This window comes from Capsicum annuum, chromosome 1 (assembly GCF_002878395.1).
Source record: "Capsicum annuum cultivar UCD-10X-F1 chromosome 1, UCD10Xv1.1, whole genome shotgun sequence".
NCBI lineage: Eukaryota > Viridiplantae > Streptophyta > Magnoliopsida > Solanales > Solanaceae > Capsicum > Capsicum annuum.
The window spans coordinates 185997736-186012813 of NC_061111.1; the positions used below are offsets into that span (position 1 = coordinate 185997736).

Below are 15078 nucleotides of genomic sequence, written 5' to 3' on the forward strand. Positions count from 1 at the left end.
CCAAATTGTCAATTTCTTTTTTGCAGAATTCAACTAATTTAACATTCGTTAGACAAGGTCATGATTTGGTTGGAATATCATCCTCAGAAAAATTATCTTCACATGGAAGGGTGACAATATACTTTTTTCGATTCTAAAAAGCACTAGGGTGATCAACACAAATATCTATAGCCATTTGTTCGAAAATTAATTTAATCTTTTCCTTACCTTAGCAGATTCTATAGTATCAAAATTATTCATGCTAAGTAATTCAAGTTGTAATGAATCAATATACTTTTGTTTCATATCAATTAAAGTGTTGATATCTTTGGATATGGGATCTGTAACAAAAGAATAAGATATCTCTTTATTCTTGTAATTAATAGTAAATTATTTTCAATCAAGGCGGGTAAAAGGATAAATAACATTAATAAAGGGAGTTTCAAGTATGATTGGAGGATATAACTGATTTTTTTATAAAAAAAAGAAGTATAATACCCCGTGATTTTTTCTAGCTTAAACTCATCCCGAGAACGACAAGGAGTAGCTTCTAGAATAAGGATGTTTATTTTCATGTGGAATTCTTTAGATTTGGACTTTCCATGACATAGGAAATTGAATTAACTTTCCAGCGATATAAGATTCGCCTAAATCTGATAACTGGGTAAGAAGTTAAGGCTATTTTAAGTTCCAATTGTAAAACACCGTGATTTGAGTCCTTAATGCTTTGCAGAGAAACGTAAAATCATAGTTGTAAATTTCTAGTGAGACTCCGCGATACTGGCGCATCGCGCCAATGGTCGAAATGGATAACTTAGGGGCTTTGCGATGGTGGCGCATTGCAGAGGGAACCCAATTCCCACTCGTCCTTTTTTCAGTAAGCCACCGCGATTGTGATGCATCGCGGTGGCCACCCAGATCCGAAAAATATATGTTTTTTAGTTCCTTTTAAAAGTTAAATGGAACATTTTGATAAATTACCCAACCCACAATCCTTCCAAAAATAGAAGATTTATCAAATTTCAAAGCACTTTATGCTTTATTCATCTTTCTCCTCAAAGTAAAACCCTAGTTCATCATACTTCCTCTCCAAGAAACTCAGAATTCCTTCATTAATCCTCCAAGACAATTAAACATTGAGAATCCCCAATTCAAGAACTCTAAGAAGCCATCTCCAAAACATCAATAGAGATCCAAGATTCAAGTTCTAGCATCTAGATCATCAAATTAAGGTATGTGGGGTTTGAACAAGGATAATTCTTTCATCTTTGTTTCCAAAACTTTATATTATTTATAAATTTACTGCAATTTCTATCATTTTTTTATGAAATTCAAGTTAGAGTTTATACCCATTATCATTCTTTGCAAGGTTATGAGATTTTTCATGATTTAGAAGTTGAATTACATAATTATGTTTATGTTTCCATACATATTGCTGAAATTTTCAGATTTCAAGATAATTTATGAATATTTACATTACCAAGTATGAATTTTTAGATGTCTTAACATGAGATTGATGCTTGGGTAAATAGACCCCATTTAAAGATTGTTGTATCAAGATTGTTTATGCTAAAAGCACCCCATGACTAGATTATTTTTAAATTTCAGATAAAGAATCTACTTTATTTCAGAGTACTTGGGATTTAAAGAAAAGCAAAGCATAGTTGGTTTTCTGTAAACCTTTGTGTAAATTTTAAAGTATATTCCTTAAGATTTTGAGAATGAGATTGGGAGTAGTATTTAGCACCGAGATGGGTAAGTTACTTTGGTTTCATACCCTAGAACTACGTGCCAATGTAGGATTTAGATTATTCCCACTTTTATGTCGATGACTGAGATTGTGATCACTGAGATGAGATTGTTCTATTTCGATGGCAAGGGTAGAACAGCCCTAACCTTGTGGGGGCTAATTGTGGGACACCATGGATGCTCATATGGTGTACATGTCGGTTAGAAGAACCTCCCAAAAGATGTCCCCTACTCTTAAATAGTTTTGTTTGATTTGAAGCCTTTAGATACACAAAATAAGTTTTCAGACTTTACTTAGCCTATGTGATTTGAGAAATAGAACAGAACTATAGATTTCAGAACTAATGTGATGTCTCACAAGATTTAGATCACATGTTTTATTATTTATGCTTTACTTCCAGATTTCATATTACTCAAGCTTATGCGAGTCATTTACATTTAGCATGCATGATTTTATAAATTGTGATGATATTATTTACTTATTTCACACACACCCATATACTCAGTACATCCTCAAAGTACTGATCCACATATATGTCTATGTGCTACATTGTCTCATAATGTAGGTTTAGGTACTCAGTCTCAGCAGCATGATTGATCTTTGAGCATCTTATCTACATTCCTGCAGTTGGTGAGTCCTCATAGTTAGAGGGATTAGTTATTCAGATTCCCAAGTTACTAGTAGATATGTCTTTACTCATTTCAGATATTTGAGTCAGTTGGGCCCTGTCCCAGTGACTCTCTAGAGTCAAATAGTAGAGGCTTGTCGGACTATTAGATTTGGATTTAGATCTTTGAGTTAGTGTTTAGATTTTCAACATTTGTTTTATCAAACTTTTGAGATTTAGCATGGTTCAAATATCTCAAAAAATTTAGATAGTTTTCTGCATATATTATGATTGTTCATCTATATTTTCCTATTTTGATATTCAAATATGGAATAGGCAACTAGGGTTAGCTTAGGACTACTTGTAGTTTGGAGCACTATGTGGCACTCCGAGAACTAAATTTCAGAGTGTTACAAACTTGGTATCAGAGCCTATGATTCAGAGAGTCCTAAGGAGTTAGAGAATTCATATTACATAGAGTCTTGATCATCGGTGTGAAGCATGCCACATCTATGAGCAAGAGGCTATAGAGTATTTTAGGAAATCATATCTTCTTTCATGATCTATCATGCATTCATTGTCTCTATCTACTTCTAACTCATGCTTTTATGTGACAAAAAATTCCTCCTTATCGAGCTAACACCCGCCAAAATGATAACCAGTCACCTCCGGCCACAGATCCTTTGAATGAGAATGTATTGCATGCAGAGTTTCGGACTACCTTTCAAGTGCTAGCCCAAGCTGTGACAACTAATATTCAGGGCAACTGTCAGGCTGCAGTCCCACCTCAGCAGGATGGGGATTTATTTGTAGCCAGAATTTGATATTTCATAAGAATGGACCCGCCAGAATTCTTTGGGTCGAAGGCAGGTGAGGACCCACAACTTTATCTTGATGAGGTAAAGAAGATCACCTAGATTATGCATGTTTTTGAGAAAAAGAGTGTAGAATTAGCATCCTATAGGCTGAAGGATATTGCTTATGATCATATAGTGATTTGGAAAGAGAGTAGAGGGGAGAATGTAGCTCCCATAACTTGGCAGATATTTCAGGATGTGTTCTTAGACAAGTTTTTCCCACTTGAGATGAGGGTAGCTAAGGTATAAGAGTTCATGAACCTGAGGCAGGGCTCTATGACAGTGAAGGAGTATTGCCTCAAGTTCAACCAATTGTCTAAGTATGCCCCTGATCAGATGGCTGACCCTAGGTCAAACATCACTAAGTTTGTGATCGGTGTGTCTGGGATGGTAGTTAAGGAGTATAGGACTGCTATGCTCAATAGGGACATGGACCTTCTTAGATTGAGGATGCATGCTCAGCAGATTGAGACAGAAAAGATAAAAGAGAGAGAGAGTAAATAAGAGGGCTAGAATAGGGTAGCTTGATCATGGTCAGAATAGGTCTAGAGGAGGAAATCGTTCACAGTTTCAAAATCATCCATTTATGCCTGCACCTTCTTTGACCAGTGCTCTTACACCCAGAAATAGGCAGGAATAGTGGGGTAAGTCCTCTATGTCCAGATCTTAGAATAGTATGAGTAATAGGCCAAATTAATCCCTATGTGCTAATTGCGATAAGAATCATGGAGGTAAAAATTTATGAGGGTCATAAAGGGTGTTATGGTTGTGGCCAGGAGGGTTAAAGAATCAAAGAGTGTCCATATGCTAGGCGGGGAAATAGAGATATTCGTCCCCAAACTCAGGATAATAGTGCACCAGCTCCTCTAGGTCACCTAGCCCCACCTCCGGGCGCATCATCTAGTACCAGAGGCGGTCAGTGCCAAAATCGATTTTATGCTTTACCATCCTGCCAGGAACAGGAAGATTCCCCAGATATTATGACCGGTATACTTTGTGTCTTTCATTTTGATGTTTATGTGTTGTTAGACCTTGGGTCGAGCTTCTCTTATGTGACCCCATTAGTTGTGGTAAATTTTGAGATAATTTCTAAAAAGATCCTTAAGTCTTTCTTGGTGTCTACTTCAGTAGGTATGTCAGTTGTTGCCAAACAAATTTATAAGAAGTGTCCTATCACTGTTCTTCAAAACGTCATGTTAGCAGACCTGATAGAGTTAGACATGGTTGATTTTGATCTTATTCTTTGTATGGATTGGCTTTATTTTTGTTATATATTTATAGATTGTCGCACCCGAGTGGTGAGGTTTCAGTTCCTAGATGATCCAATCTTTGAGTGGTCAGGAAATTCAGTGTCTCCTAAGAGTCATTTCATATCTTAATTTAAGGCCAGAAAGTTGATATCCAAAGGTTTCATTTATCATCTAGTTCGAATTAAAGACATTAAGTCTGAGACTCCAACAATTCAATCCGTCTAAGTAGTCAATGAGTTTCTTCATATTTTTCTAGAAGATCTCCCAGGGGTACCTCCCGATAGGGAAATAGAATTCGGTATTGACCTTCTCCCAAATACTCAGCCTATTTCTATCCCTCTATATCGTATGGCTCCCACAGATCTTAAGGAGTTGAAAGAACAACTCAAGGATCTTTTAGATAAAGGTTTCATAAGGCCTAGTATTTCTCCATGGGGCGCTCCCATCCTATTTGTACGAAAAAAAGATGGTTTTTGCGCATGTGCATTGACTACCGTCAGTTGAATAAAGTTACAGTCAAGAACAAATATCCTCTTTCTAGAATTGATGACTTATTTGATCAATTACAAGGTGCAAGTTATTTCTCAAAGATAGACCTTAGATCCGGCTATCATCAGCTTAAAGTAAGGGAATGTGATATTCCAAAGACAGCTTTCAAAACTTGTTATGGTCATTTTAAGTTTCTAGTCATGTTTTTTGGGCTAACTACTGCCCCATCAGCTTTCACGGACCTCATGAATCGAGTGTTCAAATAGTATCTAGACATGTTTGTCATAGTATTTATAGATGATATCCTTGTGTACTCCCGTAGTGAGGATGACCATGTATATCATTTTAAAATATGTCTTGTAAATTCTTAGAGATCATTAATTGTTCTCCAAATTCAGTAAATGTGAATTTTAGCTAAGATCAGTAGCCTTCCTTGGTCATATTATTTCCGCCAATGGTATTAGAGTTGATCCCCAAAAGATAGAAGTTGTAAGAAATTAGCCTAGACCTATCTCTCCGACAGATATTAGGAGTGTCTTGGGTCTAGCTAGTTATTACCGCTATTTTATTAAAGGTTTCTCGTCTATTGCATCTCCTATGTATAAATTGACTCAAACAAAAGTTAAGTTTCTGTGGTCTGATTTCTGCGAGAAGAATTTTTAGGAGTTGAAGACTCGACTCACTTCAGCCCAAGTTCTAGCATTGCCTGATGAAATAGATGGTTTATTATTTATTGTGATGCCTCTAGAGTTGGTTTGGGTTGTGTGTTAATGCAGAGAAGAAAGGTCATATCTTATGCCTCTAGACAGTTGCAGCCCCATGAAAAAAATTACCTAACCCATGATCTAGAATTCTTTGTTGTGGTTTTTGCTTTGAAAATCTGGAGATACTATCTATATGGTGTTCATGTTGATATATTCACGGACCACAAAATCTTGCAGTACGTATTTACTCAGAGAGAGTTGAATCTTCATTAGAGAAGGTGGTTATAATTGTCAAAAGACTACGGCATAAGTGTGTTGTATCATCCGAGCAAGGCCAATATAGTGGCAGACGCCCTTAGTAGTTTGTCTATGGACAGTGTTGCTCATGTTGAGAATGATAAGAAAGAGTTAGCTCAAGAAGTTCATCGTTTGGCTATTTTGGGTGTTAGGTTGGTTGAGTCAGCTGAAGGTAGTGTTTGGGTTTATAGTAGTTCTGAATCTTCCTTAATTTCGAAAGTAAAGGAGAAATAAGACATGGATTCTAGTTTGGTCAAATTGAAAGAGTCAGTTAAAGACCAAAAGGTAGAGGTTTTCTCCCAAGGGGGGATGGTGTGTTGAGATACCAGAGTTAATTATCTGTGCCATGTGTTGATGATTTGAGGCAGCGGATTATGCTTGAAGAGCATGGTGCATGGCATTTTATTCATCCAGGTGCCACCAAGATGTACCGCGACTTACGGAAAATCTATTGGTGGAGTGGTATGAAAAGAGATATAGCAGAGTTTATAGCCAAGTGTGGAACTTGTCAACAGGTTAAGGTAGAACAAAAGACCTGGTGGTATGTTGCAAGAGTTTGGTATTCCCACTTGGATGTGGGAAGAGGTAAATATTTTATATAGCTGAGGATTATGCTAAGTTGTATATCCGAGAGTTAGTCAGATTGCATGGAGTCCCCTTGTCTATTATCACAAATAGAGGTACTCAGTTCATTTCCCAGTTTTGGAAAGCCTTTCTGAAGGGTCTTGGTACCCAAGTCCACCCTAGCTCAGCTTTTCACCCTCAGGCAGATGGTCAGGCAGAGAGGACGATCCAAACTCTAAAAGATATGTTGAGGGCATATGCTCTTAATTTTAAGGGTAGTTGGGATGAGCATTTTCTATTGATTGAGTTCTCTTATAATAACAGTTATCATGCTAGCATTTGAATGGCTCCGTTTGAGGCTCTTTATAGGAGGAGATGTAGATCACCAATAGGTTGGTTTGAAGTGGGTGAGGCCACTTTTCTTGGGCCTGATGCAGTGTTTGAGGGCATGGAAAAAGTTAAGTTGATTAGAGAAAGATTAAAAATAGACCAGAGTCATTAGAAATCCTATGCAAATGTGAGAAGACGGGACCTCGAATTTAAAGTTGGTGATTTTGTGTATTTTGAAGATTTCACCCATGAAAGGGGTAAAGAGATTTGGCAAGAAGGGGAAACTTAGTACCCGGTATGTTGGCCCTTATAGAATTTTGAGTCGTGTTGGGAAAGTAGCTTATGACCTTGAGTTTCCCGCAGACTTGTCAGCCATTCATCCTGTGTTCCACGTCTCTATGCTTAAGAAGAGTATCAGTGACTCAACCGTTGTAGTTCCTTTAGAAAGCTCAGATATTCAGAACAACCTTTCGTACGAAGAGATTCCAGTTGAGATTTTAGACTATCAGATCCATAGACTAAAGAATAAAGAAGTTCCCTTGGTCAAAGTTCTTTGGCGGAATCAGTCGGTTGAGGGAGCTACTTGAGAAACAGAAGTACACATGCGAGCCAAGTTCCCTCACCTCTTCTCCACAAACTAAGATCTAGTCGAAGGTACTACTCTTCCTTAATCCAGTTCTTTTCTAATCATACATTCAGCTATATAGTTTTCCTTATGTAAGTTCATGCACTCACAGAATTACTCAGAAGCTTAGAATGATTTAGATTCAGTTGCTCAGTTCACTTCAGTTGTGCATGCTATCTTATGTTCCCAGATTTCTCAGAAATTTCATCTTAACTATCCACATTCACGGACGAATGTTCCCAAGGGGGAGATATTGTAATACCCCATGATTTTTCTAGCTTAAATTCGTCCCGAGAACGACAAGGAGTAGCTTCTAGAATGATTAATGTTTATTTTCATGTATAATTCTTTAGATCTGTACTTTCCATGACGTAGGAAATTGAATTAGCTTTCCAACGATATAAGATTTGCCTAAATTCGATAATCGGGTAAGAAGTTATGGCTGTTTTAAGTTCTTGTCGTAAAACACCGTGATTTGGGTCCTTAGCGCATCGCGGAGAAACGTAAAATCATAATTGTCAATTTCTAGTGAGACTCTGCGATACAGGCGCATCGCGCCAGTGATCGAAATGGCAAACTTAAGGGCTCCGCGATGGTGATGCGTCATGGAGGGAACCCAATTCCCACTCGTCCTTTTTTCAGTGAGCCACCACGATTATGGTGCGTTGCAATGGCCACCCAGATCAGAAAAATGTACATTTTCTAGTTTCGTTTAAAAGTTAAATAGGGCATTTTGGTAAATTACCCAACCCCCAATCCATCCAAAAATAAAAGATTTATCAAATTTCAAAGCACTTTATGCTTTATTCATCTTTCTCCTCAAAGTAAAACCCTATTTCATCATACTTCCTCTCCAAGAAATTCAGAATTCCTCTATTAATTCTCCAAGACAATTCAAGATTGAGAATCCCAATTCAAGAACTCTAAGAAGCCATCTCCAAAATATCAATAGAGATCCAAGATTCAAGTTCTAGCATCTAGATCATCAAATTAAGGTATGTGGGGTTTGAACAAGGATAATTCTTTCATCCTTGTGCTAACTTTATTTTATTTACAAATTTACTGCAATTTCTATGATTTCTCATGAAATTCAAGTTAGGGTTTATACCCATTATCATTCTTTGCATGATTATGAGATTTTACATGATTTAGAAGTTGAATTACATGATCACTATTATATTAAATGTGGCGGTTAAAAATGTGCCGCTAAAAATTATATAATTTGCGGGTGTTTTAAGTCTCGCTATCTATCAAAAAAATACCGCTAAAAACTTATATAATTTGTGGGGGTTTTAACACCCGCTATCCATTCCCAAAAAATACCACTCCAAATAATATAATTTGCAGGGGTTTTAACCCCCGCTATCCATAAAAAAAATACCTTGAACACAGAGTATATTTTCCCCCCTTTTCCCCCAAAAACATTTGTCTCTCTCATTTTCCCAAAATATATTTCTCTCATTTCCCCAAAATATTTCGCGCCGGCCATTATACACGGCGGGATGTCTCTGTCCATTTCCTTTCCAGATCTAATCAACTGTTAAGGTCTCCATTTATTTTTTCTAGATGTAAAACTAGGTTTCTTTAGCTTTATCTGTTGTTAATCGTCTGGTTATTAATGAAAATTTCTAGTTTACGTTATTGATTTTTCTTAATTTCCAGTTTTTGTTCATTGATTTTGCTCGATTTTCCTATTTTCTTCATTGACTTTTCCTCATTTTCCTTTTTTCTTTACCAATTGTGCTTGATTTTTAGTGTTTCTTCATTGTTTGGAGTGAGTTTTCTATTTGTCCAATTTAAGAAATTTCATATCAATTATGCCCTAATTTAAGTTTAGCTCATAGAAAAATTAATAGAAAATCAGCTATATGTTCAGAGAAGTCCATTTTTCAATTAAAAAAAAGAAGATGAAGAATTTCATGACTTTGTTTTCTTATAAAGAATGCCATGACTTTATTGAACTGGTCAGAAAAGTAATAATATGAATGAATGAGAGTACTGTTAGAAATAGGGAATTATATTTTCCAAGATATCAAATCTAGTGAATAGAAGAATTATAAAAAAAAATTGTGGATTTCTTGTTTCTGTGGGTCGCTTCTTAATCTGTGAGGTCAGGACAAAGGGGTTGCTGCATTGGTATTTGGTATCAAACATATGAATTTTATTAGATAGTTTCTCCTAATCTTTGTATCCTTGTCGACCAATATTTTAAGTGGGGTGGAGATTAAAAGTAGAGATGAAACATGGAAGTCTTATAGGTATTACGTGAAGGAGCTTAGAAGGGTGAAATCTAGTCTCTCAATGATTAAAATGAAAGGAAATTTGAGAAGAACTTTTAGGTAATTAAGGAATAGCCGAATTGTACCTCTGAAAATACAACAATAACATAGTGTAGTCCCAAAAGCAGGATTGGGGGAGGGTAGAGTGTACTTAAACCTTACCGCTACCTCGAGGAGGTATGGAGGCTATTTCTGGAAGACCCCCGGCTTGAGTAATGAATCAGAGTAACTAACAGAACATTACAAAAGTAAAGAGCACATATAAGATAATAAGGAAAACATAACATAGCTTACCAAAGAGGAGCAACAACCATAATAACCTAATAGTACAGTAAATAGCAAGGAATAACAAAAGTCATAAGATAGGCCAACTACGACAGAAATGCTGCTACTACTGGTAAAAAATAAAAATTGGGAGACATGTACAATACACCAACCTATCCTGTTAGGAATTGTAACAGAGTTCAAGCCTCTTACCTGGATCAGATTTTTAGCTGGGCCACTTGTTCACGGCTCTTTGGGATATATTGGTGAGCTATTCAACCTAAAAATTACTTGTGGCTGCAGGTGATGTGTTCAAAGACCTAGTTGGTAGTGTATATTATGTTTCTCCTAAAGTTTTGCGCCGATAATATAAACCTGGAGCTGATATTTGGAGTACTGGAGTTATTCTATACATTCTACTTAGTGGTTTTCCATCATTTTATGGAGGTAACTTCGTCTACTATCTCTGGAAATTTAGCACCAGAATTGCATAAATCTTCTTCTTCATTATTGAGTTTCCTTTTCATTTCAACACATATAGAACTATGGTGGATTCTTGTATGTGCCATGAAATCTTTTTTGTTAGCCTTAGGTCAAATATGAAGAAGAAACTGAAGAAAATGTCATTCAGGAATTGTAGCAGAGTGCACTGCAAATATTAGGGAACTCGAGGAAATGGCATAAAAAGTTAAAAGAATTTCATTGTCTTGTAGATATATTTGAACAACATTTTTACTCTAATTTCTTTTATTTCCAAAAAATATATTTGAACTGCATTATGTTTGTTCCTTTTGTAATTGCCAAATATAACAATATAAACAAATTTATTCCACTTATATGGTATCTTGCATTAGTTAATATTTTCCTTTGTATCTGAGCATCGTTGTTTTCCAACTCTATATTTGCAACTGGCTTCCGGTAATGTCTGCTCAAATTTTTTAAAACCATTTGCCAGTGTCAAACTTAGGGTAGCATATCCTATTTTTAGGCGAATGATTTGTAAGATGTTTTACAAAATTTTGCTGAGCCTTTTGTTTCTAGTGCTGAATAGCTACCAGAAGTAAACTATACATAGCAAAGTTTTCGCATAATATTTTACTAGGAAATGACTGTTCTGATGTACTTCTCATTGACTTGGATATATTTCTCTTTAGTGTACGCAGAGAATGATCAGAGTATCTTTGATGCCGTTCTTCAAGGTCATCTTGATTTTTCGTCTGATCCTTGGCCTTCAATATCGAGTAGCTCTAAAGATCTTGTGAAGAAGATGCTAAGATCTGATCCTAGAGAAAGGATTTTTGCAGCTGAAGTCCTAAGTAAGATTCAACTTTAATCAAGATTTTGTCATAGTTCACTGCAGAATGTATTTCTTATCTTGTCTTTATTTGGTATGATCTTTTTCATATATAATTAAGAGTAGTACTTTTGTTTGTACAACATCAAGAATTCTTTTAGCTAAGTAATTAGTCCAGATAAAGTCCAAATATTATCCCAATTAGCTATAGTAGAGAGTTCGTAACCCAAAGATAGTACACATTTATATCTTAAAACATGGACTTACTCGAATTTTCTTTCAAGCATTTATGGTCGTTTTTCCTTCACACATTCCATAGGAGACATGTTCATGCTCATAGAACTCCTTTCTTTTTAAGGAATAACTCTGGTCTTTTTTATAACTCCTACTGGTAGGTTCTGGTATGCATTATTGATTGTTATAATACTTATATTATAATCTTTGAAATGATCATTTTAGACTATACTATAACTAAAAATAAATATTTTATGCAAATATAGATCATCCATGAGTGAGAGAAGATGGTGATACATCTGACAAACCTCTTGACATTGTTGTCTTATCTAGAATGAAACAATTCCGTGCTATGAACAAGCTGGAGAAATTAGCACTGAAGGTAGGATTCGTATATTCAATGTTCTTATTATTAATGAGATAGGCATTTTCTTTCCCTTTCATGTGTTTACCGACAACTATGTTTATCTTTCGTTTCCCTGAATTTGTAGGTAATTGCTGAAAATTTCTTCAAAGAAGAAATCATTGGCTTGAAGGAAATGTTCAAATATATAGACATAGATAACAGTGGGACAATTACATTTGAAGAATTGAAAGCTGGTCTTACAAAAATGGGTACAAAGATTTCTGAGTCAGAAGTCAGACAGTTGATGAAAGCAGTATTTCCCTGGCTATTCCTTATTTTATGGTTATTGTTCCCTCTCTTTTTAGCTCATATCTCCATCTTGAAATTATTCTTCATGTTTATTTTACAAATTTGGCAAGCGCTGGACCACTTGTTGAGTTTCTAATTCCTAAAAAATAAATTAGTGAAGCCCATGAATAAGAGACTTACACAGTGCAGGAGAAAAACTTTATTTTAGTGATGTGTTATCTCGCTAAGTGATGCTCCAATCTTATTCAAAGAAAAATCTTCATTTATAACCTTTGATTTGAGATATAACTAGTTATTCACAACACTAGTGTGAAATTTTACAAGGCTTCATTTTCCTCTCTCTTCTCCCATTTCAACATCTTTGCCATCGTCCAAGAAGACTTCTCCTAAACTATTTCCCCTGTTGTTGATGGTAACAAGTAGTTCAAATAGAGTTTTCATTGCTGCTCTTGTTGTCATTGCTTCTCCTTGCATTTCCATAATTTTTCCCCCTCGGAGGTGCACATTGATATGATCATGAGGCATATCTAGGTTAATATAGCTACCGGACTTTATGTTTATGTAGTTTGAATAGTTGAAGAGGTTGAACTAGGTACCGGATGGAAAATATGCATTAACTGAAACCGTACCAGATGTCAGTACTAGTGATATCATTAATCCCTTATCGATTAGAACCTGAGAGTCGATGGTGTAAATGTTTGTGTCCTCAGGGAATGAGAAGAAAAGAGGCGTTGCTATAGGGATGCCTTTGGTATGTGCCTAAAATATTAACGTGTAGAAGTATGGTAAAAGAAGGTAGCGTAGTCCAAGAACTTTCTTTGCTGTTGCAGCTACTGAATCCCAAATGTATACTCTTGATGGATAGTGACCTCAAGTTCATGTGCAATAATAATTGATCATATAAGTATCAGTATTCTATATATAATTAAGTTTAGCATAGACATAATAGACTGGGTATTTCTAACTAGTCATGTCTTCTCTGATTCAATCTCCTTTTGTTCCTTAATCTTGACTAATTCAATTTGATCTAAGGCATAACTAAGATTTACAGGATAGGACATATCTAATATCCTATCCTATCCCAATTTAAAGTTTTTTCCTAGAAGTTTCATATTTAAATAAGAAAAAGAAGAATGATCATATAGGCCATTTTGAACTTCTGGACTGAGATCATAAACTTTCAGTATATGCAGCAAAGTATTTCTTTAAAAATGAAAGAACTTGTACCTGAGTCCAACGGCGACAGAATTCTTTAGTAGTATTTCTGGCCATTGTGGTGAAGTGCATAGACAATATTGTTCATTTGGTCAAGTAGGAAGTTAACTTGGGAATCTATTTCTTTATTTTGCCTGTGCTTTAAACTAAACAGCATCAAGAGTATGATGTTGAAGTTCTTGGAATTTGTAAAGCTATTACATAGATATGTAAAGCTATTGGAATCTGTCCAATCATGCTAACAAATGAATGCATGATCTTGGCAGTTCTTGTTGTATTGTCCTTAATGTATAACAGATACCTGGTGATAGTTAAGTGGCTTTAAACATCATTGGATATAGTGTGTATATGGTATTTTTGAGAAATGTTTGTTTTTATTTCACCACAAAAATGTTGAGTAATGCTTTATTTTATGCAATGGAGTCTGTCAGTAGTCTGAACAAAGGACTATTGTCCATTGAAGGGCAATAAATCTTTAATCAAGCTTTATTTAGTATAGTCTTTTCTTTTCTAACTTCATAGGACATGTACTGTAATTGCATCTTACTTATGGTATTATTGGATATGCGGATTTCCAACATGGTGTTAAAGCATGATGTTCATATAACTTGTTGTTTATAATAAGGACTGAAAGTTTATCGATTGATTCTTATACTTTGCATTTTTATGTAGCCAAGTGATTCGGCTAGTGGACCCATTTCGTCCATGGATGCAAGGAGATCACATAATGATAATGATCCTAATGACATTTTTTGATTTCGTTGCATTTATCTTGGATATTCAATTATGATGATGTAATTATGTGGTTGGAGTGAATATTAGAATATTGAAGGTTTTGTGTTTAAATTTGATATTGTAGTTTGAAGATACTAGTTAATGTTGAAAATTTGGAGTTTGAAGATATTAATGTTGAAAATTTAATTTTGAAGTTCAATGTTCAATGTATTTTTGATATGCTTGTCAATTACAATATTTAATTACTCTGTTGTATTAATGATGTATGAATTGAACAAATATTGGATTGTAGGTTATGCCTAAAGGAACAATTAAATTTGAGCTAAAATTGAAATCTATAATTAGTTATTGAAAATTGATGGTCCCTACTAAATTAAAAAAAAATAAAACAATTGCGAAGGTTTTAATCCCCGCAAGTTTTAAATAAAAATTTACTATAAAACAAATTAAATTTAGAATAACGGAGGTCAATAATTGCCACAAATTAATTACGGGGTTCGTAACCGCCGCAAATTAATTATGGAGGTCAAAAAAAACTGCCGCAAATTATTTGTGATGGCTCGTATTTTGGAATTTTTGCGAACCGTCAGAATTATATTTTGCGGGGCTTTTAAACCCCTGCAAATTGTAAAATCAACCCCCACAATTTGATCCCTTTTTATAGTGAATTATGTTTATGTTTCCATGCATATTGCTGAAATTTTCAGATTTCGAGATGATTTATGAATATTTATATTACCACGTATGAATTTTTAGATGTCTTAACATGAGTTTGATACTTGGATCAATAAAATCCATTTAAAGATTGTTGTTTCAAGATTGTTTTTGCTAAAATCACGCCATGACTAGATTATTTTTAGATTTCAGATAAAGAATTCACTTTATTTCAGAATACTTGAGATTTAAAGAAAAGCAAAGCATAGTTGGTTATCTGTAAACCTTTGTGTAAA

General features: G+C 35.1%; 1 pseudogene; it reads left to right on the forward strand.

Moving 5' to 3' along the window:
- Positions 1-10151: 10151 nt before the first annotated feature.
- On the forward strand, positions 10152-14149 carry LOC107859953 (annotated as a pseudogene).
- The last annotated feature ends 929 nt before the right edge of the window (positions 14150-15078 follow it).